The sequence below is a fragment of the Rattus norvegicus genome, chromosome X (genome assembly GCF_021556685.1).
Source record: "Rattus norvegicus strain SHRSP/BbbUtx chromosome X, alternate assembly SHRSP_T2T, whole genome shotgun sequence".
Lineage (NCBI taxonomy): Eukaryota > Metazoa > Chordata > Mammalia > Rodentia > Muridae > Rattus > Rattus norvegicus.
Window position 1 is genome coordinate 140196903 of NC_141554.1, and position 26232 is coordinate 140223134.

Below are 26232 nucleotides of genomic sequence, written 5' to 3' on the forward strand. Positions count from 1 at the left end.
AATATCACACAAATGGCCCCTGGCCCAGTTCCAGATAGAGTCCCTGTTCCCCTCTGAATCCCCATAAGCCATACGGCCAGTGTCCAAATTGTTCTCTGCCCAAATGCCACCAGAACAAAGCATTACATTTTTACTTACAGCATCCAGCCCAAAACCTCACATGGTTCTACATCCCTTGAACAAACTGGTTCCAAAGTCCTAAGTACCATATAGACAGCTTTATCACTCCAATGGCCCTGTTTCTCAGCACCAATTATGTCAGTTTCTTTTCCTGTTGCAGTGATCAAATACTCTGACACCAACTTAAGGAAGGAAGGAAGGAAGGAAGGAAGGAAGGAAGGAAGGAAGGAAGGAAGGCAGGCTCCCTTTTAGCTCACAATTTGAGGTCATGCTTTATCACAATAGAAAAGTCTATGTGATAGGAGCATGAAACATCCACTGTCAGGGACAAATAAATACAGATTTCTGCTGAGTGCCTTTCTCATTTTTTATACATTGAGGACCAGGAAATGGTCCTGCCCACAATTGAGATAGGTCTTCACATATCAATTAATATAACCAAGTTAATCAGCCATAAGCATGTCCAGAGGTCTATCTTTCAGGTTATTATATATTTTGTTACGTTGACAATTAACACTAACCACTACACCTGTGTATTTATCTTTATTGGAAATCCTGTGTCTTTACAGGATTATGAGTTAATCCCTAGTGTCCTTTATTTTCTTTTCCTTTTTAAAAATTCATTTATTTACTCACTTTATAACCCAATATCAGCCCTTCCTCCCCTCCCAGTAAACCCTCACGTAAGTTCTCCCTCCATTCTACCTTCCCCTTTTCAAAAGAGAAGGAGAAGTTCTCTCCAGGTGCCACACACACACTGACACCCCCACCCCTATTCCTGCCCGTCAAGTTGATGTAGGACTAGCCATATCTCTCAATGAGGCCAGACAAGTTGGTTCATTTTGGGGGGTGGGATCCACATACAGGCAAGCGGGAAACAGGATCAGGGACTGTCCCTGCTTCAGGTGTTTGGGGACTCACATGAAAACCAAGTTGCACATCTGCTACATATATGCAGGGGCCTATGTCCAGCCAAAGCTTGCTCTTTGGTTGTCAATTCAGTCTCTGGGAATCCCCAAAGGTCTGGTTAGTTGACTCTGTTGATCTTTCTGTGGAGTCCCTGTCTTCTTTCAGTCCCTCAATCCTTCCTCCAACTCTTCGTAAAACGTTCCGAGTTCCACCTAATGCTTGGGTGTGGGTCTCTGCATCTCTTTCCATTGACTCTTGGATGGAGCCTCTCAGGGAACAGTTATGCTAGGCTCTTTTCTGCAAGCATAATAGAGTATCATTAATAGTGCCTGAGATTAATTCTTGCCTGTGGGATGGCTCTCAATTTGGGGCAGTTATTGGTTGGCCATTTCTTCAGACTTTGCTCTATCTTTGTCCCTGCACATCTCGTAGGCAGAACACATTTTGGGTCAAAGGTTTTGTAGGTGGGAATCCTACCTGTCTACAGGAAGTGGCCACTTCTGGATCCAGATCACCCACTGCTATGAGTCTCAGCTAGAGTCACCCTCATAGACACTCTGGGGCCTTTCCCCATCCCAGGTCTCTGGTAACCTGTAGTCTCTTTCAAATGTATTGACAATCAATTCCATTTGCTATTACTTATCTGAGAATGTATGCACCCTTAACTTTGTTGATCTTGTTTTTTCCCTTTGTTTTGGTGTGTGTGCATTGGGAAAGCCTCTCTACACCTCCCTGGCTTTCCTGGTACCCACTGTGTACCTCTTTGTTCAAACAGGCCAGCCTGAACTCATAGCAGTCTTCTGGCCTCAGTCTCCAGAGCTCCAGAGTTAAAGGCATAGCCAGCTTTTCCTAAGTGATAATATATCAACAAGGAGATTGAGTTCAATTCTATAGGCCTATGTTCCTCATAGACTCTGTGATAGATACTAAAGTATTTCAGATTGCTTTTATATTCCTTATAATGTAGACAAACTGATCATGAAAAATCCTCCAAAGGGGCATTGGAAAATGGCTCAGCTGGCAAAGTGTTTTCTGTGCAAACATTAGGATCTGAGTCCATACCAAACACATACAAAAATCCAGACATAGTAATATGGTACTCTATCTGAACCCTGGGGAAGCAGAGACAGACAGAAAATTCTCTGGAATTCACTGGTTAGTTAGAATTGCTGAATCTGTGTGATTCAGGTTCAGTAAGGAGACACCCTGTTTCAAAAATCTGGATAGCAATAAGCAAGACATTCTACATCAAGCACTGACCTCCACACACCCATGCACACTTGTGCATTCACAGCAGTACATACACATGCACACATACAGAACGTGTATAACACATGCAAAACAGATACACACAAATTCTCCATGGTAGTTAATTAATAGCCAGTTGTCCTTTGAGTGGAGCCTTAAAGATAACTTCATCACTGAACATGGCAGTGCTCCTCTATAATCCCAGCACACTGGGAATGGAGGTGGGAGGATCACAAGTTCAAGGTCACCCTTACTATGTAGTAAGTTTAAGCTTAGGCTATGTGAGACATTATTTGAAAAGAGGGTGGGGATGAGTCAGACTGTAGATAAAGATGTTTCTTGATGCCAGGCCAGATAAGCCCAGTTCAATCTCCAGAACCTACATGGTGGAAGGAAAGAACGGACACCAATGAACTATTCTCACAATAGCACCTTGACATGTGCACACCTACATACAGTCATGTGCACACACTTGTCTTAGGGTTTCTATTGCTGTGTAGAGACACCATGACCACACCAACTCCTATAAAGAAAAACATTTAATTGGGGTTGGCTTACAGTTTCAGAGGTTCAGTCCATTATCATCATGGCAAGAAGCATGCTAGTATGCAGGCAGGCATGGTGATGGAAAGATAGCTGAGAGTTCTAGATATGGATCAATAGGTAGCAGGAAGAGATGCTGCCATACTGGGTCTAGCTTGAACATATGAGACCTCAAAGCCTATTCCCAGTGATGACACACTTCCACCAATAAGGCCATACTCCAACAAGGCTATGCCTTCTAATAGTGCCATTCCCTATGGGTCAAGCATTCAAACACATGAGTCTATGTGTCCTATTCAAACCACCACATTTAAATCTCTGGCCACCATAGGCTTGTAGCCACCACACAATGCAGAAATGCAATCACTTACGCTTCAAAAATCTCCATAGTCTATAACAGTCTTGACTTGCTTTAAAAGTCCAAAGTCTTATCTGAGATTCATGCAATCTCTTAACTGTAATCCCTTGTAAAGTCAAAATCAAAAAGCAGATCACATACTTCTAAAACACACAATGGCACAGATTATACATTACATTATACATCAAAAGGGAGGAAAGGAAACATAGTAAGGAAATACTGGACCAAAGCAAGACCAAACCCCAGCTAGACAAATTCCAAACTCTGTACCTTCATGTCTAATATGCAAATGCTCTTCAAATCCTCAATTCCTGTCAGCATTGTTGATTGCAACACACTTCTTTCTTTTGGGCTCTTTTCACTCCCTATTGGCAGCTTTACTTAGCAGCTATCCTATGACTCTGGCATCTCCAGAATCTTGAGTCTCCAACACAATTCAGCCTTCATTTGCACAGCTTCACACAATAGATTCTCTAGACTTCTTGCAGGAACACCTTTGCCACATGCCTGGCCGCAGTCATTTTCCTTAGTTGTCCATAATCCCTTCCTTTTAATCTTGACTCTAAAGCCAGAACCATGTGGCTGAAGTTGCCAGGTTGTGCTGCTTGCTGGAACTGGAACATAGCCCCTCTTTTCAATTAAATATTCACCAGCTTTCTGTTTTCCATGGTTTATTTCTCTGCCTACGCTTGGTTGTCCTGAAATTATCTCTGTAGACCAGGCTGGCCTTGAACTTTGAGATCTGCCCGACTCTACCTCCACTGTAAAATCATAACCAGCCCTAAATTTTTCTTTAATTCCTTTTCATGAAATAGAAGGGTGGGATCTTACTCTGAGGTCACCACTGCCTTTATTCCATTTAACAGCACTCCCATTATACATTTAATATCAAACTATTCAATCAATTCATCTCTTTGAACATAGGACTTAGTCCACTTCATTTCCTGGTACCCTCTTTCTCCTTAAATTGTACATTTTTACATTTTTCTGTGCTCAGTTCATTCCTTTTCATTATAGATCTGCACAAGAGTGAACACCAATAACCACATAGCAGAGTCCATACTAGGCTGGTTTGAGATTTCTTCTGCCAATGCAATTAATCCAAAGATCTTCAATTTGGCTTCAGGAAGACTTTTCTGACAAAAAAAGAGAAAAGCAGCCACATTCTTCACCAAAACATTCACAAAAATAATCTCTAGGCCATATACTAACATTCTTCTCTGAATCATTTGAGCCAGGCCCCCATAGTTCAAATCACCCTCACTACCACTGTCTTTCATGTTCCTAGAAGTCATGCCCCACTAAGCAGCTCTTAATGAATTCACTGCTTTCCTGACCCAAAGTTCCAATGTCCACATTCCTCTGAACAAAAACATGGACTGGATCTATCACATCAGTACCTGACCCCTGTACCAATTTCTATCTTAGGGTATCTAGTGCTGTGAATAGACATTATGACCACAGTACCTCTTATAAAGGAAAACATTTAATTGTAGCTGACTTACAGTTCAGAGGTTTAGTCCATTGTCATCATGACAGGAAGCAGGGTCATGTGCAGCGAGACGTGGAACTAGAGACATAGCTGAGAGTTGCATATCTGGATTGGCAGGCAGCAAGAAACGACATTGTAACACTGTACCTGGTCTGGGCATATGAGACATCAAAATCCATCCCCCACTGATACACTTCTTCCAAAAAGACCACACCTCCTCCTACGGGGCCACATCTCCTAATAGAGCCACTTTCTACAAGCCAATCTCAGACCATTCCTATTTAAACCACCACAACACTTAAGCAAAGAATTCAATATTATTATTTTTTAAAAATAAGAAAAAATAAATCAAGGTAGGTTGTTTCAGATGTAAAACCACAGGATCTAAGGAGTAAAAGGGATCTCAGAGATTTGCACTAGGATACCATTCCAATAAAGTTAAGTATCTATTATTTATCTTCCTTTTAAAAATACCGTCTTAAGAGAATCCCGAGAGTTAAACTTACAAAGCAGCATGCGCCCTCGTTCAAGCAGTCCAAAAAGAGTCTAAATAGATAGTTCTTCTTGGCTTTGTGACAGAATCTTGTCTTTTAGGATAGAAATTTAAGATAAGTGACACTTCTGATTCTAATTTCTCAGGGAAGAGAGCCTCTCTATCTAACTCCAGTAATTCCAGTGGTTACCTGGGGCTGGCAACATGGGGATTTCACAAAAGGCTGAAAATGTGTATAGCTGATAATTAAAGTCCATGTCCACCTGATCTAAATTTTCCTTTGGGCTTCAGCAACCTTCATGCCACTCTACCCCCCTTTACAAGGAAAGTTTTATTTTCAAAATCTTGGCAAAACACAAAAATTGCTAGTCTCACCCTCATCTCCATAAAGGAACACCTACTTTCCAAGGTGTAGAGAAGAGGCAAACTTGGTGCCTTTTATTTTTCTTAAATGAAGCAAATGCTTGTTATTATACTTTGCAAACAACACATGCTGAGGGACACCTAGAGATATGCAATAAAGACAAGTTTTTGTCATTCTACAGCAAAAGCATTTAGGAAACAAGATATAAACATAGGTTTTCTTCTTTAAAGCTGTTTAGTGGGTTCTTCACTTTGCCAAAGATCGCTGTGGGATGTGACTTCCTTTATGTCGCTTGCAGTGTGCAAAAGAATCATTATCTTCTTAGCATCCTACCATTTCTGCTCACTCCCACTGTCAGCACTAACAGTTGCTTTTCTTTTCAGTTTATTTAAAAAAAAAACAAAAAGTCTGGGCGCAGGGGAGAAAGTTGTTTTGACTTCATAAGAGTTCTTGCTCTGAGCTATAAAAGCTATTGGATTAGCAAGGTTCAACAAGCCTAGGTTCACGGATGTCTTACTCTACATATGAGCCTGATAGGAAACAAAGTTCAAATGCATGCCTCTGCCAAATGGCAAATCATCCCAGGAATGGACAGCCTAGGTTTCTCCTAAATATTGGAATCACAACCATTAAGGCCATAAGTACTAAATGTTTACAAAGGACTGGACTGATGTGAGGCATGGCCATATAGGTTTCTAAACCTAGCACTCAGAAGATAGGGGCTGTAAAATCAAAAGTTCATGCTTGATCACTGTGATTGTTTGGATATGCTTGGCCCAGTTAGTGGCACTATTAGGATGTGTGACTTTGGAGTAGGTGTGTCACTGTGGGTGTGGGCTTTAAGATCCTTGTCCTAGCTGCCTGGAAGCTGGATAGACTGACTACATTGTGCAGCTAGACCAGAAGCTTGCAAAGTGTCATTTAACAGCATTATTGTTTATGACTTACACATAAATGCGAATGAGTATCAGACTGGGGAAATAGAGTGCTTGCCCCATGTTTCATCCCCAACAACAGAAAAATGGAGTATGGTGGCATATATCCAACACTCAGGAAGTAAAAGCAGGAGGACCAGAAGCTCAAGGTCGTCCTTAACAATACAGCAAGTTCAATGCCAGCCTGAGGTATATGACAATTTTTCTAATCTATATTTCTACATTTTATGTATAGATATATTAAATATATGAATACATAGGTTATAACACACACACACACAAACACACACACACACACACACACACACACACACACACACACACAGGCACATGTCTATGTGCCTGGCAGGATGACTCACACTTAGGAGGAAGAGGCCGGTGGATCTCTGTGGGTTCCAGGATATTCAGTCTGGTCTACATATTCTACTTAGTGAGTTCCAGGCCCATCAGGTCTGCATATTGAGATCCTGTTTTTTTAAAAAAGTATGTATACACACACACACACACACACACACACACACACACACACACACAATCAGATCTGCATATTGAGATCCTGTTTGTTTAAAAAGTATGTACACACACACACACACACACACACACACACACACACACACACACAACTCCTTTCTACAAACACAGCATGCAGATCTGAGAGGAAATGGTGTATAGCCTGTTCTCAGGGCAAGACACTCCAAAATTACTTTCTTAGTCTCTAGTGGGTATGTGCCACAGGTCAGAGAGATAAAAATGCTGTCACACTTAACACTATGTACGCTCCATTTAATAAATAAAATACATATTCAGCAAGGTGTGTTTTGTTATAATTTTACCTAGACTGCCACTCAGTGGCCATTTGGAGAAATACACAGAAGAGAGCCCGCTGCTTTGATCAAGTTTCTTGTTTTAGAAATGGCCAGACACAGAGCCTTTCCCATTCTTCCTGGCTGTGAGCATGCTGAGATCCAAGTAAGCAGCAGCAACAGACCTTTGCAGCCAACCACCTCACTGCCTTATTTATTTAAAATCCTCATGGTGAACATCTCCCAAAGGTCTGCAAAGAGTTTGGAGGATTGTTCTGTAATTTCTCTCTCAAGATCCCCTTTAAAAGGAGATAATGGCCCAGGGATTGCTCCAAGTTTAAAGCCAGCCTGTTTTGAAAACAGAAGCTTTGGGACAGCCTGGGCTGTAGTGTGAAGCACTCTCTCTAAAATCAAGTGAACATTGCCTCTTCCTGAAGGTCTATTGGAAGTCAAGGTGTGTGCACACGTGAACACACACACACACACACACACACACACTTTTAAAATAAAATAAATATTGTAAAACAAAGACAGAAAAGAAAAGATTCTCTAAATACATGCTCTCTTACCTGTGTACTCCTTAATCTCTTTCTTGAACAACTTTGTATGATAATGTTTGACAACCTCTTATCAACCTATCTCTAATTACACTCCATTGGGTCCACCTGTCAGCCCTGTCATTCAACACCCCCCAGAACAATAAGGAAGAGGAGGAAAGGGAGGAGGAGGAAGAAGATGAGGTGGAAGAGAGAGGAAGAGGAGCAAGAGGAGGAGGAGCAAGGAGGAGGAAGGGAAGGAAAAGTCTCGTATGTGTTGCCCATATACTCCAAAAAATTTTTTGTGGTCAGCCCCTTAAAAAAAAGGAGTCCTCCCTAACACCCCCCCGACACACACACACACACACACACACACACACACACACACACACACACACACACACACACACACACTAGAAGTCATCAATGTGGAGAGCTACGCTTCGGCATCCTTATCACAATTTTTAGGAGATTTTTTTATGGTTTTCTGTCTATCTAGGATTTTACCTTTTGGGGAGTGGGCATGGTGTTGGGGTGGGTATCATCACAGAAGCCTTCTATGTCCCTCTTTCTCAACTGTGTAGTCCTCAGCACCCTGGCAAAAGTAGCCCTTCACAGTGAGCAAAAGCACAGAATTACATATGGTTTCTAGAGACAGCGCAGACCACAGATATCCACATGATCGTCCATGTCTGCACATGCCGTGGACCTCAGCTTGGTGTCTGGTGGCAATACAAATCACGGACATCAACATGACCCTCTGCTACAGGGGAACACTGAGTGATAGAAGAAAATATTCTAAAATGATAACTTTAATAAAAACCTCTTTAAGTAGTTTTGAAAACTCAGAAGTTTTTAAAGTATGTTTTTATCTACTTTATTGTAATAAAAAAGCTTTTAAAACCACATTTTATTGCTGACATTGGAACATAGCAATGCTTATTTTATTTTAGGAGTTTCCCAAAGTTGGAGAGTGAAATTTACAACCACCAACTATAATTTTATGACTTCCAATGATTTCATGTCTCAGAATAAAATAAGATACTTCAGCAAATTTTACAATGTTCTCCCATCATTTGAACTCCTGTCCCCGTTTAGATCTTATTTCTTGCCACCATCCCCCGCAGATCTAGCTATATTGACTGATATACCTAGATCACCTTCCCCTCCTAGTTTCATGTCTTTCTTCTTCACTTCTACGAAACATTCCCCTCAGTGCTTTCCCTTACTAGCTCATTTGAGTATGAGCATCACAACACTCTATATTGCTTCCCTCCGTGCTATCTAGAGAACTTACTACACAATCTGATGCTACAGATTTTGCTTATTGGTTTCTTGCCTACTGCCTTATCGGGGAGTCTTGTCTGTTTTTGTCCAGCTATATTCTCAGCACCTTGAATAGTGTGCACAGAAGAGAGTGCATTGAACAAACAGTAACTGAATGGAGACACAAATGAAGTGAGAGAAAACAGAAACCTATTTTTATTTGTGTAAGGAACATTTTCTTCTCCTTTTGCCTCAAATTCAGCACTTGTCTGATCTCAATAATCTGATGAATCTTTCCAAGTTATTTTGTGAACTCTGTGTAATCCTTGATGCTAAGTCTGTGACAGTCTCTGTCTCTTACCCTAGGAATGAATTCATCACTTGATCTGTGATCCCCCCGTACATGTATATGCTCAGCTTCCAGTGTTCATCAAACTACAGTATTATAATAAAAATAATCAGCAAGTTCATTATAATCATTGTGACTGGTATAGTATTAATTTATTTATACATAAGGGCCTCTAGAGTACATCTATAATCCCTGAACTTGGGGAGCCGGGGAGGGGGGAATTGGGATTTGGAGGCGAGCCTGGGCTGCATAACAAGACCTTGTCAAAGAAACAAACAAACAAAAGTTGTCCTGATGAGTATGGTGGCTCACAGCTGTAATTGCAGCGCTTGGGAAGCAGAGGTAAGTGGACCACTGTGAGGCCAGCTGGAGGTAAATAGTCAGTTCAAGGTCAATCTGACCTATAGAAGACCCTGTGAGAGGCTACCCATGTTTGATATCCAGACTCGTATTCCACATATTGGCAGCACTAAGTAGAGTCCATGGATTTAACAAAAGAGAATGTGTGAGACCTGGACAGGATAGTGGGGAGAGAGAGGCTCTGAGGGGGAGGGAATATAGGGTAGACAAAACCCATACATATTACATACACGTATAAAATTCTCAAACAGTAAAAATGTTAAATTCAGGAAAGAAAAAGAATGAAAGAAAGCTATCTCGTTTACCCTTATACCCACTAAGCTCAGTGCTATTCCAACCACAATACTATGCTGAGTATACATTTGGTAAACGAATGAATCATTAAATGAATTAATATGTGAATCAATAGAAGAGGATAAAACCTTGTTGATATAGCAGTTCTCCATATGCTAAACATCTTTTTGAGTATTGCAATGAACTACTATGCTGGCTGCTGTCTTTTTAGACTTGCAACGGCCTGCTTCCTGGACCACCCACCCTACTAGAACTATTTTATTGCATTCTGCTATCAGTACAGAATATACAGAAATAGTTTTTCCAGTAATAAGCAAGTAAGTTTCTCTACTTTGAAGATACTTCATACTTTTTAGCATGTTTATTTATTGGGAAGGTGGGACACAATGCACTTGTAGAAGTCCGAGGAAAACTTGCAGGAGTCAGTTCTCTCCACCATGGGAGTCTCTAAGACTTAACTCAGAAACCATCTCATAGCCCTTGAATATAGCTTAGAAAGAGACAGTCCACGGACTTTGTTTTCCCGAAGGCAAGTTTTCTTTTTCTTCCTGCCAACATAATATTTTTATTAATTATTTGGGAATTTCATACTATGTGCTCTATCACACTCACCTCTAGACCCATAATCCCACTATTCTGCCCCTGCCAACACCCAATCTGTGGTGCCTATATACTCACTGGAGCATGATCAAACTCCCAGTGGCCAACCCCTTAAAGAAAACTAGGTCCTTCCCCATTACTCCACCCTACTCCTAGCCGGAAGCCATCAACTGTAAAAAGCTATAATTCATCATCCCTACCATAATTTTTAAGGACAATCTTCAATAGCTTCCTGTCTGAACTTTTTGGGTTTGTGTGTGTGTGTGTGTGTGTGTGTGTGTGTGTGTGTGTGTGTGTGTGTATAGAGGCAGGGCTGTCACGGAAACCTTCAATGTCTCTCGTTTTCAATTATGAGTGTGCATTCATCGATATCACTGCAAAAGAAGATTCCATGCTACAGCCTGCAACAACATGGATCACAGATACCAATTGGTCTCCAGTGGCAACCTGGATCATGAACATCAATATGGTTTCTGGTGGTAGCACAGATCATATACGTCAGCATCGCCGCCAGCAGGTAAGCACAGGTTGTGAACAGCAACATGGCCTCTGGCAGCAGCACAGACCACAAAACTCTTTCAAGCAGTCTGAATCCAGAAAATGAACTGTTTTTCATCACAGATATTTTGTTGTTACTCAGAGTCAGAGTGATGGTGTGGTGTGTCAGAGACAGGACCTGCATGAGCTCCAGGATGCTTTATGTCACCCTTCCTGCTACCTGGGCATGACTATAGTGTTTGAGGCCTATGGGCAACACAAGGCCCTCTACTTTCCTCCCAGAGACAGGTGAGCAATGTAGGCGGTATCAGTAGCAGTAGCTCCATGCTCCTAGCCATTTCTGGGCTAGGCAGACCCTGTGGTGGCACAAACTTCCTGGCAGCCCAAGGACTGATCCTTCTCAGCAATGAATGACAGGCTCCCTTGTACCCACAGTGTCTCCAGTTCAGCATCTCTATTTACCCACCACTCCATTCTGCCACCTTTCCCATCTCTCTCTTGCATGTTTACTTATTAAAGTGTAGTTGCAAGCTGCTATGTGTCACACAGTATATTACTTTTCCCAAACCACTTTACATGCAAATAATTGTTGCAGCGAGTCATTGATCTGCTTTAAGGTTTCTGAAGCATCATCATAAATATCAGAGTATCTCTGAGACTCAACCTGGACATCCTCTTGTTTCCTAGAGTCAGGGTGAGGTGTGCAGCTAAGTGGTATGTCTGGGTCAGGACTTTCGAGAGCTCCAGTCCACTGCAAACTGCTCTGTCCTCAGTGCCAGCACCCAAGGCACAACCATGGTAATGACATAGTTTCACTTCTCTCTGCCCTGTTCAACCATCTTTTTTCCAGTTCCATGAAACCACACCTAGAAAGCATCTCCCCATAACAGTTGCCTTTTCTAGTTGTTCCAGAGTTACTCCATGTTTTCTTCATCTTCCACCACTAAGTTTCGCCTTGAGGCCTCCATGGGTCTTCCCCCTCGAAAGTCTCAATGGCTCCTTGGAGTGAGCCATAGGCCTCAAGGGTTCTGGTGGCTACTGCCATCTTGAATTTGGCAAGTTTTCTTGATTCTGTAGTCTGCTTATATGCTGTAATCCTAACTCTAACCAGGTAACTTGTCATTGTGAGACAACTGTTGTGAGAACCTTGGAGAATTTGCATATAAACTTATCTTTCTGTTAGTAATAGACTGTAAGAAATTTCATCTGAGAACAGGACACCAAGCCTTCCTTAGGTCTCCTTGCTCCCTGAAAATATCACATTAAAAAACAAGTTGCCTAGGGTGACCAGGGAACTGGATATCCTTCGAAAGCCTGTTATAGTTTAGATGAATGTCCCTCCCCAAAAGTCTATATGTAATGGCTTGATCCCCAAGGTGGCTGTAGTGGGATCTACAATGTAGTGACATTGCTACTGTGCCAAAACCAGTCACAGATACAAAATGTATTAAAACTGAGTCAAGCTGACATAGGTCAGTAACTGAAAAGGCTTTCAATGTCCTTAAATGGCCACATCCAGTGGAATTGTCTCTTTCTAGTTAGAGACCATGTACCTACTTACTTCTCACTGAGAGGAACTTCAAGCAGTACCAGCTCCAACTAGCAGGCAACATGAAACACTGAGTCTTAAAATGAAACTCGCTTCCTTAAAATGAAAAACACTGTAATACCAATAGCAAACTATTCCTAATGAGCTTTAGAAGAAGATGCAGCAACACTGATTGATAAAGTTTTATGGGTTCTTGCTGGCTGGTAACATGGCCCTCTCTCCATTCTAAAGCTCACCGAAACATTGTCAAAAAACAACAGTGAGAAGCTAAGAAAGATGTGAATTGGGGGTTATTGAGCTGGTTCAGCAGTTAAAGGTGGCTGCCAACAAGGCTGCCACCCTAAGGAGTTTGATCTCCAGGAGTTACACTGTAGAGGAAGAGAGCCTATTCCTGCAAGTTGCATGTTTGTGCATCATACACACACACACACACACACACACACACACACACACACACACAATTTTTTAAATAATGTGAATTCCTGAAAGAAAACATAGGTAATCCAATCTTAGTACCTTGTGGTACACAGGTAAAGAGTTCAATAGAAAGTCCTGTCTCACAGATGAATGAGAGTCAAGTTCACTTAGAACTGAACTAAAACAAGTAAGGGCTGTTTCGGTCCATGACTTCTAGTCTCAGCTGACAGAAAAATAGCATCAAGAAACCTACTCCAAGAGGAAAGAGATGGCCCTGTAACAATATCTACTAATTAAATTCAATGTGGTGAGCTTTAGCTCCCGTGTGACTTAATTCGTATTGTCTCGGTATTGATTTCTGGCCAGAGTTAAGCATAGCTCTCTTAACAGCAAGCACATTTTAAAGTGCCACCCACAAGTAGGAAAACATGCAAATGTGATGTCTTCTAAAGTGTTGTGGTCCCGCAGTGGAATGGTCTATGGCTATTAGAGATGACAGGAATGTAGTCTGTGTTGATCTATGTAAATGTGCATGTACAATTATGCCAAGTGAAGCCGTGTGTACACTTTGATTGAAGCCCTGCAGGAACCTAGCTGTACATCAGCTGAGATCATAAGTGAACCTGAAGGGACACAAATAGAAATGAATGGGCATTAGGTTGTGAGTTATTCTCTTTCTTCCAGAAAGGTTTGTTAAGCTCACAATGAAAATAAATGAAAAGGAAAACAACAAACAAACAAACAAAAAACATTGCTCTGTGCCCAGACCAGTGTAGCAGAGAAGAAGCACATATTGAAATCTGAGTCCATCCACTCCAGAAAGAGAACAAACAATAGCAGGATGACAGTGACAGGAACAGATCTGCCTTGAAAGACAATACTGAGGTGGTGACTGGCCCAGGTGGAGTTTTCCTGATACTGTAGGTTGACTGATGGCTCTCAGGCAGTATACATTCCTGATACTGTAGGTTGACTGATAGCTCTCAGGCAGTATACATTCCTGATACTGTAGGTTGACTGGTGGCTCTCAGGCAGTATACATTCCTGATACTGTAGGTTGACTGATAGCTCTCAGGCAGTATACATTCCTGATACTGTAGGTTGACTGATAGCTCTCAGGCAGTATACATTCCTGATACTGTAGGTTGACTGGTGGCTCTCAGGCAGTATACATTCTGTCTGTACCATCCCATTCAGAGGACTTTACTGCCGTTTCATAAATAAGCCTGTACCTCAGAGATCAGTTTTGCAAAGGGATCTGAAGAATTATAATTGTTTGAGAAATGTTAAGTCCATATCCCAGTGCCTTGTCTTTGCCTCTGGAGAAGGGAATGGAGGTCCTCCCGAGGGAACTGAGGCAACCGTGAGATATAAAAGACCAGAGACTCAGACGCCGCAACAAAGCAGACCATTTAACTGAACTTCCCCATATGCAGGCTGTAGGGGTAGCAAGCAAACTGAGGAACCACTTCTCTGGCCTGTCTTCACTCTAAATAGCTTAGGAAGGCTGACTGGCTGTATGCGTACAAAGGCACCTTTTTGCTTCTTTTGCTATGTCTTTATCCACCTCTGGGTTATTTTCTTCTTCTGATTCTTTAGCAGAAGGAAAAGATGGAGGCCACTGTACTTCCCATGGCTGGCTTGTAGCTTCCTCACTCAGGCTGTCAGGCAGTGGTAGCACTCTGGGGAACGCTGGGCAATTCACCTCTGCCAGGCTAGCAATAAATAAGGTCTATGTGGTTTTCCCAGGGCAGAGCTTGCCAGATCCTTCAAGCATTTTATCTGAAGGTTGGACTTTGCTAATTAAATGGAGAAGTTATGCTGGTTTGGGAGGAAGTCCATGTCAAATCTACATGCTCTTTCCTTTGTTTGTGGCTTAGATTATCTACTGGCATTCTGTTCTCTCCCCCTCCCCCACTCCTAGTACTCTGGGCTGCTGTGCTCTGCTGGAATGAGAACCTGCCCAAGCATACATACTACTCATAAATGGCTCTCAGGACCAACGTGTCATAGGTGTTAGGTTGACACTTTCTCAGCAGCTGTGACGTCATCTGGAGGAACTGCTTCATCTTAGAAGAATATTTCCGACCTTGGCAGATATACAAGAATAGAGCTACTGTACTCTGAACACCATCTTCAGGAATGACGGCAGCAGTGAAGAAAGAGAGGGCAGAATGGGATCTAAGACATGGTGTGGAGGAGACCAATGTAATGTCTGCCAAGCTGCAGTTGTTTCCCTTATGAAACCATGTTCATACAAACAAATGCCTCTCCACTGAATGACTGTTATGACACACGAATACAATCAAGGAGGCTCAGGACTACTGGGCTGTGCCACAGCTGAGATGCTGATGATGCTACACTCTCATTCTTCTGGTCAGAGGTGAATTGGGAGCAAAGAGGTAGGAACTTCAGCCAAGGGCTTGTTTGTATAGATGTAAATTCAGGGTAAATTCAGGAAGTGGCTGGCCAGTGCTAGTCCGAAGACAGCAACAAGAAATGAAATGACACTGCATAAACGCTTGTATTGTGTGCTTGTGTACAGCTCACTGAAGCCTCTCAACAGGGTGGCAAAGTAAAGGATACTCCAAGGTGACAATGGCTGGAAAAACTGCTCAAAATGATCACCTGGCTGGTACCACTGAACCAGCACTCAGCTATAGGCTGTAGGCACCTTTTAGTTACCAATCAGGGATAACTTGGGGGACAATGTTACATAGGGCCACTTGGGTCTACATGCAGATTTTCATGTCCCTAGGAGCAACCAGGCCTTGGGAACCAGTATTTATCATTACAATACATAGCAAAAAACCACACCCCAATACTACCCCTTCATATCATTGTAGTTACAGTGTACACCACCATCACCAGCTTTTAAGTGGTGTTGGGGATCCAGACTTTATCTGTATCTTGATCTTCATGCATGCACGTCAGGCACTTTACTGACTGATCTTCTAAGCTATGAGGAAGGATTATTTTTTTACTGAGCATTTACTATATGCCAACCTGGCAAAAATGAGATAATCCATTCAAAAATAGCAAGTTGCAGGAGAGGGGGGAGTCCATGAAGTAAGTACTTTAAAAAATATGAACAAGGTCAAATTAGCCAACTATAGCTAACCCTTGGCTGAGGGATCAAGAAAACAGGGACTTGGATTGACTTTGCCTAAAAGAAGTCATAGATAGTTGAGGGGACAAGAATGTCACCAATCTTCAGCCATGAAAGCAAGAAGCAAATATCCCCATCAGTTCTTGCCTTGATTCCAGGTCTCTCTTATTAGTGCTTCCCTTTGGCCAGGCCAAGTAAAGCTCACAGTAGATGGGAGGCAATAGATGCAGTTAATTAAACCCCCAGAGCTCCCAGGGACTAAACCACCATCCAAAGACTACACATGGACAGACCCATGGCTCAAGTTGCATATGTAGCAGAGGGTGGCCTTGTCTGGCATCAATGGGAGGAGATGGCCTTTGTCCTGTGGAGGCTAGATGCCCCACAGTAGGGGAATGCCAGGGTGGGGAGGTGGGAGTGAGTGGGTGCATGGTGGGAGCACCCTCACAGAGGCAGGGGGGGAATGGCATAGGGGATTTGCAGAGGAGAAACTGGGTAAGGGATAACATTTGAAAAGTAAATAAATAAATAAAATAACCAATTAAAAAATCACAGAGTTGAGCTAGGCATGGCAGTGCACACCTGTAATCCCAGCACATGGGAAGTAGAAACAGAAGGTAGAAGTTCAAGATCAGGTTTAGCTAAATAGTGACTCTGAGACAGGCTTTGGCTACATGAGGCCTCATGAAAGAAAAAATAATAAAACCTTACAGAGCTAGCCGAGGCTGTGATATATGCAGGTCAGTTTTGTAAATTGCTTGATTATAAAGCCAGCAGTCTGACCTCCAGGACCAAACAAACTCAGCATGGTGGCACACACCAATAACCCCAGCACTTGGAGATGGAGGTCATTCTAGGCTATACAACAAATTCAAGGTCAGACTCTATATGAGAGCTTGTCTCAAAAAGAAACAAACAAAAAATGTCTTCATATGGTCCCAATCTACTCAGACATATCATAGAGCACTACCTTATTACTGTTAGTAGTAAATTATCAGTCTGTATCTTGTGGGTGGTACAGGACAGATGCTGTCAGTTCCATGTCCACTCAAGGGCACAGTTGTCCCTGTATCCTCAGACTAGAGCTGAAAGCTGTGCGTATAAAATGGAGTATCTCAGATCAAAACCCAATATGAAAACCCCTGCTTTATACAATATAGAGTAACTTAGGGCAGTGTACAGCCTGATTTCAACAAGAAACTTTTCTCAAAGCAAAACCAAACAGCTCAGGGGCCCCTTACAGCTCTTCCTTCTTCTGATGCTCTCAACATCTTCTGTGACATTGGTCTCATTGTGTCTCCCATTCCATGATTCCCACTTCCGTTCCCTGAGTCCCTTGTCAGGTCTCTCTGGGAAGCTTCCCATCCTTAAAAGGTGCCACTCTAGTCTACTCTTGTGTGTATCACCTCAGCATCTAGCTCTGTACCAAATGGACAGTCATTTATCCATGCTGGCTGCTTTGCTGGGCAGATTTGTCAAGACAGACAGGCCGAACAGGGTAGTTATTTCACACAGTCAAAACTAAAGGAGTTGGAAAACATACTGAATAATTTAAAGCTCAGTATATTAAAACTCACAATAATATTTGAGGTTTAAATATTTTATTTATACCCTAAACAGAATTTATTATCATTTTGCTTTCCTGGATTTAATGGAAGCAAACACATCAATAATATTTTCAGAAGCTACTTCTAGAAAAAGAAGTTGGCTCTTGAAATATCCATAAAGACATGTATCTAGGCACACATTTTCCTTTTGCCTCGAGCTCCAATATGGCTTGGCACGGGATTGGGAGATGCTGTAATGAAAAGTTTGAGATTTTGTTTCTCATGGTTGTTTAGCATTCGCTTAGTGTTTTGAAAATACTGTGTTAAAATGCGAGGTTTTAGTCACCTCCTTAAAGAATGCTCCAGAGGCAAATGCAAATGTCTCCAGAGAATGGTTCACTGGACTAAGCTTAGTACCTGAGGCTCCACTCAGTAGCTTTGAGCTGGCGGAGAGAAAATGCAGTGGTTTATTGAAGAGTTAATACCTAGTATAAATGACACAGCAGCTTCTTCACAGTTCCTTTCTGAAACAGTCATTCAAAGAGATCGCCGTTCCTATCATGTAGCCTAGACTGGCCTTGAAGTCTGTAGGTAGCTGAGAGTGGCGCTGGACTCCTGATTCTCCAGTCTCTATCTCCCGAGCATTGATCTTGATCTAACTTCAAAACTCGTCTTCCATCTTTGTAGCAAATTATGTCTTTTGGACAGTGTAAGTTAAAAAGCCACAAAGTCAGCTGGGAATGGTGGTGGCCCGTGCCTTTAATGCCAGCACTGGGGAATTGGGGGCAGGCAGTTCTCTGAGTTTGAAGCCAGCCTGGACTACAGAGGAAGTTTCAGGACAGTCAGGGCTGTTACACGGAGAGACCTTATCCAGAATATCCCACCCCCTTCCAAAAGCCAGGGTTATGGGTTGTGTTCCTACTGCCAAGTTGTTTATGCTTTATTAAAGAGCTCCCACCTATGATTGTGCAAACAGAAAAGGGGCATGCAAGGAAGAAGAAGAAGAAGAAGAAGAAGAAGAAGAAGAAGAAGAAGAAGAAGAAGAAGAAGAAGAAGAAGAAGAAGAAGAAGAAGAAGAAGAAGAAGAAGAAGAAGGGGGAAAGGGCTTTAGTAGCAGTGGTGGAGGATATGAAAGGGGAATGGGGGAGAATGTGTTCAAATGCACTATATATATACATATGTATGAAATAGTCAATACATGAACATAAATATTTTAAGAGATCCAATGAACTACATTTAAAAGCACTGACCTGTTTCATACTTCTATCTCAAACTGACAGACATGAGGTTTGGATGTATGCTTTGGAAGGTGGGAAGCAGCAGCAAGTTGGCCATCTCCATCTGGAAGTCCTTTGATCATTTGAAGGTTGACCGAAAGACTCTGAACTTTCCCTTGAGACATCCCCCATTTGCGCTCAGAAAGCTACAGTCAGAACAGCAGGCCCTATGGTTCTCTCTCCCTTGGAAGCACAGGCATGGGGAAACTCCACAGGCTACAGTTCTTCCCATCTGCCTCCAGTTCTCAGAGTGGAACATTTCAAAATAGCAGTCAGTGCCTGGATACGTAACAGATAGATTTATTTTTTTTTCTGCTCTGTGTGTGTTTGAGCTTTGAAATCTCTGATGACTTAGAGTAATGCACGGTGGAGTGGCTAAAAGTAAAAACTGTCAGGTCCCCAACAGGCATTTTTTTGCCCCGCTAGAGACTGTCTGGCTTCTGGTTTTCATAAAACTCCTCAAAGTCTCTAAAACTAGGGTCAGTAGTCTAGCTTAGAAACTGACAAACTTCTTAGAAAGGCCCAACTAGTAAATATTTCAGTTCCTTCACAATCAGTCACCTCCACTGGGATACTGCATTAGTCAGGGATTTATTGCTGTGAACAGATACTGTGACCAAGGCAAGTCTTATAAGGACATTTAATTGGGGCTGGTGTACAGGTTCAGAGGTTCAGTCCATTATCATCAAGGTGGGAACATGGCAGCATCCAGGCAGGCATGGTGCAGGAGGAGCTGAGAGTTCTACATCTTCATCTGAAGGCTGCTAGCAGAAGACTGACTTCCAGGCAGCTAGAATGAGGATCTTATATCCGACTCCCACAGTGACACACCTACTCCAACAAGGCCACACCTAACAGTGCCACTCTCTGGGCTGAACATTCACAAACCATCCCAGATACTGTCTATGGCTATAGACATTAAAATTACATTTTTACCTGTTAGGTATCACAGAATACTCTTTTGGAATTTTTTTCACCTGTTTAAGAAAATAAGCATCAATCTGGATCTAGCAATATATGTCTGTTTCCTTAGCTACTTGATAGATTATAGCAGGAGGATCAGGAATTCCAGGCCTGCTTGGGTTCCATGGTGAGTAAAAGATCAGCTTAATGTGACCCTAACTCAAAATTAAAAAAAAAAAAAGTCAGAAAAGGCCAGAGATATAACTCAGTGGTAGAGCACTTGCCTAGTATGTATCAGGCCATGGATTCATTGTGTCATGCCAAGTGCATATAAAAAGTGCAAAGCATTCCTAGTGTGTAAAACAATGATACAAACAGATGGCCATAGTTTGATGACCCTAGATCCGGAATGAAAACATGGGTGTTGAAAGGTGCTGAGACCTGGAAGAATGATGCTCCTGCAATGACCTCTTCCTCTAGAGACATGTCATTGTCTAGAGAGGAAGTCCCAGTCACTTGTCAGAGACGTTGCTGGACTATGGCAGTTAACTGAAGGTCAAGCAGTAACTATCAAAGCAATGTTAACTTTGGCTCAAAATTCTAATCCTTAGCTCTATCTTAGGAGTTTGAATGAGGTAAGTTCCATCATCAAATAAATTAGCGTCATGTTCTAAGAAATAGTCCATGCAACAGAGCTGATGGAATTCAATGCAATATAATAAAAAGCTAAATAATCATTAAATCTCTTTCAAGCTGCTGCAGCAACTGACACTTAAAGATGTGTAGAACTTTCCCAGAACAGACACCTCAGTGTAGACATTGGATGGTTGAGTCATAGTCTCCACTGGTCAGTTACACAGCAGGGAGCCTAAGTTATTAGTCATGTCCAACCCTCTCATCTGATACAGAGGGTGAAAGGCTAACAGGCCCGAGCACTGCAGACAGGTTTTGCCCTTTCCCCTTTCCTCTCCATTGCTAAACATTCCTAAAGCTAGGCCCCAGGGTCTATTCCCTTATTTGGCTACTCACTCACTCCTGAGACTAAACCCCAAGGTCTAGTAGACAAAACTCATTGTTTGGCTAGACAGCTAATCTGTCCAGTCAGGACTTACCAATTTGCCTTAGCACAGGCTTTCCCCTTTTCTTGTTCTTTTTTTTTTTTTTTTTGAGATGTCTTTTTTTTTTTTTTTAGACGTGTGAAGATTTTTTTTTTTATTAACTTGAGTATTTCTTATATACATTTCGAGTGTTATTCCCTTTCCCGGTTCCGGGCAAACATTCCCCTCCCCCCTCCCCTTCCTTATGGGTGTTCCCCTCCCAACCCTCCCCCCATTGCCGCCCTCCCCCCAACAGTCTAGTTCACTGGGGGTTCAGTCTTAGCAGGACCCAGGGCTTCCCCTTCCACTGGTGCTCTTACTAGGATATTCATTGCTACCTAGGAGGTCAGAGTCCAGGGTCAGTCCTTGTATAGTCTTTAGGTAGTGGCTTAGTCCCTGGAAGCTCTGGTTGCTTGGCACTGTTGTACATATGGGGTCTCGAGCCCCTTCAAGCTCTTCCAGTTCTTTCTCTGATTCCTTCAACGGGGGTCCTATTCTCAGTTCTGTGGTTTGCTGCTGGCATTCGCCTCTGTATTTGCTGTATTCTGGTTGTGTCTCTCAGGAGCGATCTACATCCGGCTCCTGTTAGTCTGCACTTCTTTGCTTCATCCATCTTGTCTAATCGGGTGGCTGCATATGTATGGGCCACATGTGGGGAAGGCTCTGAATGGGTGTTCCTTCAGTCTCTGTTTTAATCTTTGACTCTCTCTTCCCTGCCAAGGGTATTCTTGTTCCCCTTTTAAAGTAGGAGTGAAGCATTCACATTTTGATCATCCGTCTTGAGTTTCATTTGTTCTAGGAATCAAGGGTAATTCAAGCATTTGGGCTAATAGCCACTTATCAATGAGTGCATACCATGTATGTCTTTCTGTGATTGGGTTAGCTCACTCAGGATGATATATTCCAGTTCCAACCATTTGCCTATGAATTTCATAAAGTCATTGTTTTTGATAGCTGAGTAATATTCCATTGTGTAGATGTACCACATTTTCTGTATCCATTCCTCTGTTGAAGGGCATCTGGGTTCCTTCCAGCTTCTGTCTATTATAAATAAGGCTGCGATGAACATAGTGGAACACGTATCTTTTTTATATGTTGGGGTATCTTGTGGGTATATGCCCAAGAGAGGTATAGCTGGATCCTCAGGCAGTTCAATGTCCAATTTTCTGAGGAACCTCCAGACTGATTTCCAGAATGGTTGTACCAGTCTGCAACCCCAACAACAATGGAGGAGTGTTCCTCTTTCTCTGCATCCTGACCAGCATCTGCTGTCACCTGAGTTTTTGATCTTAGCCATTCTCACGGGTGTGAGGTGAAATCTCAGGGTTGTTTTGATTTGCATTTCCCTTATGACTAAAGATGTTGAACATTTCTTTAGGTGTTTCTCAGCCATTCGGCATTCCTCAGCTGTGAATTCTTTGTTTAGCTCTGAACCCCATTTTTTAATAGGGTTATTTGTCTCCCTGCGGTCTAACTTCTTGAGTTCTTTGTATATTTTGGATATAAGGCCTCTATCTGTTGTAGGATTGGTAAAGATCTTTTCCCAATCTGTTGGTTGCCGTTTTGTCCTAACCACAGTGTCCTTTGCCTTACAGAAGCTTTGCAGTTTTAAGAGATCCCATTTGTCGATTCTTGATCTTAGAGCATAAGCCATTGGTGTTTTGTTCAGGAAATTTTTTACAGTGCCCATGTGTTCCAGATGCTGCCCTAGTTTTTCTTCCATTAGTTTGAGTGTATCTGGTTTGATGTGGAGATCCTTGATCCACTTGGACTTAAGCTTTGTACAGGGTGATAAGCATGGATCGATCTGCATTCTTCTACATGTTGACCTCCAGTTGAACCAGCACCATTTGCTGAAAATGCTATCTTTTTTCCATTGGATGGTTTTGGCTCCTTTGTCAAAAATCAAGTGACCATAGGTGTGTGGGTTCATTTCTGGGTCTTCAATTCTATTCCATTGATCTATCTGTCTGTCTCTGTACCAATACCATGCAGTTTTTATCACTATTGCTCTGTAATACTGCTTGAGTTCAGGGATAGTGATTCCCCCGAAGTCCTTTTATTGTTGAGGATAGCTTTAGCTATCCTGGGTTTTTTGTTATTCCAGATGAATTTGCAAGTTGTTCTGTCTAACTCTTTGAAGAATTGGATTGGTATTTTGATGGGGATTGCATTGAATCTGTAGATTGCTTTTGTTAAAATGGCCATTTTTACTATATTAATCCTGCCAATCCATGAGCATGGGAGATCTTTCCATCTTCTGAGGTCTTCTTCAATTTCTTTCTTCAGAGGCTCGAAGTTCTTATTGTACATATCTTTTACTTGCTTGGTTAAAGTCACACCGAGGTACTTTATATTATTTGGGTCTATTATGAAGGGTGTCGTTTCCCTAATTTCTTTCTCGGCTTGTTTCTCTTTTGTGTAGAGGAAGGCTACTGATTTATTTGAGTTAATTTTATACCCAGCCACTTTGCTGAAGTTGTTCATCAGCTTTAGTAGTTCTCTGGTGGAACTTTTGGGATCACTTAAATATACTATCATGTCATTTGCAAATAGTGATATTTTGACTTCTTCTTTTCTGATCTGTATCCCCTTGACCTCCTTTTGTTGTCTGATTGCTCTGGCTAGAACTTCAAGAACTTTATTGAATAAGTAGGGAGAGAGTGGGCAGCCTTGTCTAGTCCCTGATTTTAGTGGGATTGCTTCAAGTTTCTCTCCATTTAGTTTAATGTTAGCAACTGGTTTGCTGTATATGGCTTTTACTATGTTTAGGTATGGGCCTTGAATTCCTATTCTTTCCAGGACTTTTATCATGAAGGGGTGTTGAATTTTGTCAAATGCTTTCTCAGCATCTAATGAAATGATCATGTGGTTTTGTTCTTTCATTTTGTTTATATAATGGATCACATTGATGGTTTTCCGTATATTAAACCATCCCTGCATGCCTGGGATGAAGCCTACTTGATCATGGTGGATGATTGTTTTGATGTGGTCTTGGATTCGGTTAGCCAGAATTTTATTGAGTATTTTTGCGTCGATATTCATAAGGGAAATTGGTCTGAAGTTCTCTTTCTTTGTTGGGTCTTTGTGTGGTTTAGGTATAAGAGTAATTGTGGCTTCATAGAAGGAATTCGGTAGTGCTCCATCTGTTTCAATTTTGTGGAATAGTTTGGATTATATTGGTATGAGGTCTTCTATGAAGGTCTGATAGAATTCTGCACTAAACCCATCTGGACCTGGGCTCTTTTTGTTTGGGAGACCTTTAATGACTGCTTCTATTTCCTTAGGAGTTATGGGGTTGTTTAACTGGTTTATCTGTTCCTGATTTAACTTCGATACCTGGTATCTGTCTAGGAAATTGTCCATTTCCTGCAGATTTTCAAGTTTTGTTGAATATAGGCTTTTATAGTAAGATCTGATGATTTTTTGAATTTCCTCTGAATCTGTAGTTATGTCTCCCTTTTCATTTCTGATTTTGTTAGTTTGGACACACTCTCTGTGTCCTCTTGTTAGTCTGGCTAAGGGTTTATCTATCTTGTTGATTTTCTCAAAGAACCAAGTTTTGGTTCTGTTGATTCTTTCTATGGTCCTTTTTGTTTCTACTTGGTTGATTTCAGCTCTGAGTTTGATTATTTCCTGCCTTCTACTCCTCCTGGGTGTATTTGCTTCTTTTTGTTCTAGAGCTTTTAGGTGTGCTGTCAAGCTGCTGACATGTGCTCTTTCCTGTTTCTTTCTGCAGGCACTCAGCGCTATGAGTTTTCCTCTTAGCACAGCTTTCATTGTGTCCCATAAGTTTGGGTATGTTGTACCTTCATTTTCATTAAATTCTAAAAAGTTTTTAATTTCTTTCTTTATTTCTTCCTTGACCAGGTTATCTTTGAGTAGAGCATTGTTCAATTTCCACGTATATGTGGGCATTTTTCCCTTATTGTTATTGAAGACCAGTTTTAGGCCGTCGTGGTCCGATAGCACGCATGGGATTATTTCTATCTTTCTGTACCTGTTGAGGCCCGTTTTTTGACCAATTATATGGTCAATTTTGGAGAAAGTACCATGAGGAGCTGAGAAGAAGGTATATCCTTTTGCTTTAGGATAGAATGTTCTATAAATATCCGTTAAGTCCATTTGGCTCATGACTTCTCTTAGTCTGTCTACGTCTCTGTTTAATTTCTGTTTCCATGATCTGTCCATTGAGGAGAGTGGGGTGTTGAAATCTCCTACTATTATTGTGTGAGGTGCAATGTGTGTTTTGAGCTTTAGTAAGGTTTCTTTGACGTATGTAGGTGCCCTTGTATTTGGGGCATAGATATTTAGGATTGAGAGTTCATCTTGGTGGATTTTTCCTTTGATGAATATGAAGTGTCCTTCCTTATCTTTTTTGTTGACTTTTAGTTGAAAATTGATTTTATTTGATATTAGAATGGCTACTCCAGCTTGCTTCTTCTGACCATTTGCTTGGAAAGTTGTTTTCCAGCCTTTCACTCTGAGGTAGTGTCTGTCTTTGTCTCTGAGGTGTGTTTCCTGTAGGCAGCAGAATGCAGGGTCCTCGTTGCGTATCCAGTTTGTTAATCTATGTCTTTTTATTGGGGAGTTGAGGCCATTGATGTTGAGAGATATTAAGGAATAGTGATTATTGCTTCCTGTTATATTCATATTTGGATGTGAGGTTATGTTTGTGTGCTTTTCTTCTCTTTGTTTTGTTGCCAAGACGATTAGTTTCTTGCTTCTTCTAGGGTATAGCTTGCCTCCTTATGTTGGGCTTTACCATTTCCCCTTTTCTTCTTAAAAATCACTTCTGCACAGACACTTGCTGTTGCCTATCTTTGTCCAATCCAGAGGATTGCCCTTCACTTGCTCTTCTCGTGTAATAAATCTCCTTTGTGATTAGAATTTGGTGTCTAAATGTGTTCTGGATTCTGAGGGGCCCTCCCCTACAGGTAGACCAAAAGCTCATTAAAGGTAAATGACTTGTACAAAGTCACACATCTTACCTAAGGAAGTAGCCACAAGCACCTGCCTTAAGAGCTTAAATAAGTAAGGTCAACCCCAACCCCAGGAGCTAGTGCAAGTGGGAAAGGGTATGGGCCAGAAGGATGTGTCCTAGTCACTGTTCCATTGCTATGAAGAGACACCACAACCAGGGCAACTCTTATAAAAGAAAGCAT